Below are 4,998 nucleotides of genomic sequence, written 5' to 3'. Positions count from 1 at the left end.
ATCCATCCATCCATCCATCCATCCATCCATCCATCCATCCATCCATCTATCTATCTATCTATCTATCTATCTATCTATCTATCTATATACATACATATAATTTGTTCCCTCCAACTACCCTAATACTGACAAAGGTCTCATGAGTTACAAATATCATCTTTCCATGCAGGAATGTAGACAGTTCAACCTTAATAAGTCTCTTAGATTTCTCTTTCCTGTTTACCTCTTCATGTTCCACTTGAGTCTTGTATTGGAAAGTCAAATTTTCTATTCAGCTCTGGTCTTTTCATCAAGAATGCTTGAAAGTCCTCTATTTCACTGAATGACCATTTTTTCCCCTGAAGAATTATACTCAGTTTTGCTGGGTAGGTGATTCTTGGTTGTAATCCTATCTCCTTTGCCCTCTGGAATATTATATTCCATGCCCTGCGGTCTCTTAATGTAGAAGCTGCTAAATCTTGTGTTATCCTGATTGTGTTTCCACAATACTTGAATTGTTTCTTTCTGGTTGCTTGCAATATTTTCTCCTTGACCTGGGAACTCTGGACTGGCTACAATATTCCTAGGAGTTTTCCTTTGGGGATCTCTTTCAGGAGGAGATCAGTGGATTCTTTCAATTTCTATTTTGCCCTCTGGTTCTAGAATATCAGGGCAGTTTTCCTTGATAATTTCTTGAAAGATGATGTCTAGGCTCTTTTTTTGATCATGGCTTTCAGATAGTCCAATAATTTTTAAATTCTTTCTCCTGGATCTATTTTCTGGGTCAGTTGTTTTTCCAATGAGATATTTCACATTATTTTCTGATTTTTTATTCTTTTGGATTTGTTTTACAGTGTCTTGATCTCTCATAAAGTCACTAGCTTCCAGTTGCTCTATTCTAATTTTTAAGGAAGTATTTTCTTCAGTAAGCTTTTGGACTTCCTTTTCCATTTGGCCAATTTTGCTTTTTAGGGCATTCTTCTCCTTATTGGCTTTTTGGACCTCTTTAGCCATTTGGGTTAGGCTATTTTTTAAGGTGTTATTTTCTTCAGTATTTTTTTGGGTCTCCTTTAGCAAGCTTTTAACTTGCTTTTCATGATTTTCTTGCATCACTCTCATTTCTCTTCCCAGTTTTTCCTCTACTTCTCTTACTTGCTTCTCAAAATCCCTTTTGAGCTCTTCCAAGGCCTGGGACTGATTCATATTTTTCTTGAAAGTTTTGGATGTGGGAGCTTTGACTTTGTTGTCTTCTTCTGGTTGTATGTTTTGATCTTCTTTGTCACCAAAGTAAGATAATATAGTCTGACTCTTTTTGTGCTGCTTGCTCATGATCCCAACCAATTACTTGAGTTTTAAACTCTTTGTTAAGGTAAGAGTCTGCTTCCAATGTGGAGAATGTACTGTCCCAAGTTTCGGGGGTTTGTACAGCTGTTTTCAGAGATACTTCTAGGGACCTGGAAAGTGTCAGTTCTTCCAAGGCGCTACGATAAAGAGCGAGGTATTTCCTCTCCACTGCCACAACAAGCTCCACCACGCCAGTGCTCCTCCTTGCCCCAGGACCGCCCCTCAGAACTGTGACCCAGATCCAAGCACGGGCAAAGCAAGAGATTCCTGCCTCAGCCCTGGCAAAGAGATCCTTGCAATCCCCCTCTGATCAGCCACTAAATTCCCCCTCAGTCTGTGGGCCGGAAGCTCAGGAGGCAGCCACGGCCCGCGCTTGGGACTTGCGGCTGAGACCTAGCTCCTTCTCTCACCACAGTCACAGACTTTTCCCACTGACCTTCTAAGTTGTCTTTGGCGTTCAGGGATTGAGTAGTCTGGAAACCGCCACAGCTGCCCGTGATTCAGTCCTCTGAGGCCTGCTCCAGGTTCGCTGTGGCCTGCGCGCCCAAGCCAACCTGCGCTCCTCTCCCAGCTTGGCGCGATATACCTTTCCGATCAGTCATCTGGGTTGCCTTGGGCTGGAGATTTGTTTCACTCTGTTTTTTTTTGTGGGTTCTGCACTTTAGAATTTGTTTAGAGCCATTTTTTATAGGTATTTGGAGGGGTTTAGGGGAGAGCTCTGGCAAATCACTGCTTTCCCTCTGCCATCTTGGCTCCACCCCCCTCTAGATTTTTTATTGCAAGCCTATCTTACTCAAACTCACCATTGCATAGAATGGCAGAAGTGGGAGGGGCTTCAGAGGCCATCTGGTTCAGCTCCTGCTCAAATGATGAATCTTTCTGCAATATCTCTGATAAGTGGTCACTCAGCCTGGGCTAGATGGGGAGCTCACTACCTTTTGAGGCTGGCTCATCCCACGTTTGGACTGCTGTAATGGTTAGGAAGTTTTTCCTAGTGGTGGTGAACCCAAATCTTCTTATCTCTGATCCCTATCCATGGGTCCTGGTTGTGCCCTCCAGGGTCAAGCAGAAATCTAATCCTTCCTCCACTTGACATCTGTCAGTACTGTAAGGACCTGTGATTTCATCAGGGCAGGCACTCCCCCACTGATGTGGTTGGTGACCTCTCCATGGTTTGGTCTTTAAGAGTTACTCTGGTTGAAAATTTCACTGCCCTGTGGTCAACCTGAGAATGGAGTTATTTTCCCTTTGACCTTCTCCAGGTTGGTTCTTTGATGACAGGTCTACATCTGCACTAGATTCACATTTTTTTTTTTTTTAAATTTTTAGGCGGTTGGGATTAAGTGACTTGCCCAGGGCCACACAGCTAATAAGTGTCAAGTATTTGATCTGAGGCCAGATTTGAATTCAGGTCCTCCTGACTCCAGGGCTGGTGCTCTATCCACTGTGCCACCTTGCTGCCCCTGAGACTGGTCCCTTCAGCAACATTAGCCAGCAAGGGAGCTGATGCAATCAGGGAATAGCAACCTTAGCTTCTCTGGACATGGCCTCCTTGTCTCCATGTGGCCATTAGCACAGGGTATAGCAAAGGGCATGGAGTTGTCTTTGACAGCCCACCAAGTCTGAAAGGGCATAGACTCCGTGTGGCTGGGACTTTTTTGTGCCCTGAGGAGACTAGGGAGCTATAGCCCAGATACGGGGACTTTGTCTCCTTTTAGGAGAAGTTCATTCGTTTTGGAAGAGGGGCCTGGACCTGCTCTGTGTTGGGAGACTGAGAAGTCCTGATAGATATTAGTCCTTTTACACCTGCCCAATAGGGAATCCTTCTTTTGGGGCTGGGTAGGGACAGTGAGCCCAACATCCTCTAAGTAGACTGAGGAAATTCCCATGATCCTCTCACCCAAGAGAAAGTTTCAAGGGGATTCAGGGCCCGCTTTTGCATTCTGCTCCTTCTCTGGGGATATTTGTTAAAAGTGTAGCTAATTCCCGAGGTCATCCCCCTCTCTTCATCGGGCCTCAGTGGCTGCAAACTTGTTTGCAATTTGAGAGCTCTCCCACGACTTCTAAGAAGGTTTCATTCACATAGTCTGGGACTTAGGCCAAAGGACCTATGAATCCTGCCCCTGTTGGAGCTGCTTGGGAATCTCACTGTGAAGTCGTCATGGTCAACAGGGAGCTTGTGGCAGCAGAAATGTGCAGACCGTATATGATGTATGTTAATTCCAGCCAGAAGTTTGCAAGGGTGCTCATTCCTGAAATGTCCTTTTCATCATTTCCAAGGGGAGCAAAGTCTCTAGGGCTCTGGGGCAGATATTTCTACTCTTATACACAGCCATTAGTAACTAGGAGGAAAGAATACATTCCTTTAGGTTGAATGCTATTCAATTTAATTTAATTCCACTCAACCCAATACATATTTACTTACTGTGCCTTCTGTGTTCCAGGCATTGGGCCAGATTACAGAGTCCTAGCTATCACTTTTTGTGCCTGGGGCAAGAGGCATGAAATGTATCCACAAATCAACTTTTATAGACAAATTCAGAGCCAGGGACCCTGAGACATAGCGAGGCCACTCTTGGAGCCCACGTGGAATACTAGAGGACGCATGTGTCAGCTGGTAGTTTCCTATTTTAACTAGTTTTTTTTTTAAAACTTTGCATATATATGTATGTATATATATATATAATAAATTCAACTTGCTACTTTTAAGGCTGTCTTGCTTCTTTGTTTCTAAATTTCTCTTTGTTCTCTTTATTGATTAGTTACATTCTTTTCAGGAACTCAATGATCTCCCTTGTCTGTCTTTCTTTTTCTTTCTTTCTTTCTTTCTTTCTTTCTTTCTTTCTTTCTTTCTTTCTTTCTTTCTTTCCTTTTTCTTCTGGTAACACTATAGTTAGCTTCCCTCTTGTCCTCTGACCCCACTTCCCAATTTAGAAAAAGAAAAAAAACCCCTGGTAATAAATAAGCTTAGTCAAACAAAATAAATTCTCACATTGGCCGCGTCCAAAATGGATGTCTCATTTTCCCCTGCAGGCCCGTCACCTGTCAGGAGATGGGCAGCCTGCTCATCATTGCATATGGAATCAGCATTGGTGACTGCATTGATCGGGGTTCTTAAGTCTTTCAAAGGCATATGCTATCACAATGTTGTTACTGTATACATAGTCCTCCTAGTTCTGCTCATTTCACTCGGAACTGGTTTGTACAAGTCTTCCCAGGTTTCTTTGAAACTGTCTCTTTTATAATTTCTCATGGTATCCCATTTCACGCATGCATCATAATTTGCCGGGCCATTCCTCAGTTGATGGCCCTTTTCTTAGCTTCCAGTTCCTTATTAACCCCAAAGAGCTGCTTGGCATATTTTGATACACATCGGATCTCTTTGGGGCATATGGCTAGCAGTGAGACCATCGGGTCAGAGGCCTTAAACATGTCTTTGTAGAGAATCAGCACAGCAGGAGGTCCATACCAAGGGTCATGAGAAATGCCCAGAGAGATTGCTTTGAGCCAGGGCTGGGATGGGGGTTGGGGAGGATCAGGGAAAGCTTCATGGAGGAGGCACCATTGGAGCTGGATGCACCTTGAATAAAGTGAAAATTTTTTGACAGGTAGAGATGGTGGCCTGTGTGTGTGTGTGTGTGTGTGTGTGTGTGTGTGTGTGTGTGTGTGTGTGTG

The sequence above is a fragment of the Vombatus ursinus genome, unplaced genomic scaffold (genome assembly GCF_900497805.2).
Source record: "Vombatus ursinus unplaced genomic scaffold, bare-nosed wombat genome assembly UNPS02010394.1, whole genome shotgun sequence".
Taxonomy (NCBI): Eukaryota; Metazoa; Chordata; class Mammalia; order Diprotodontia; family Vombatidae; genus Vombatus; species Vombatus ursinus.
This window is presented reverse-complemented; position numbering follows the sequence as displayed.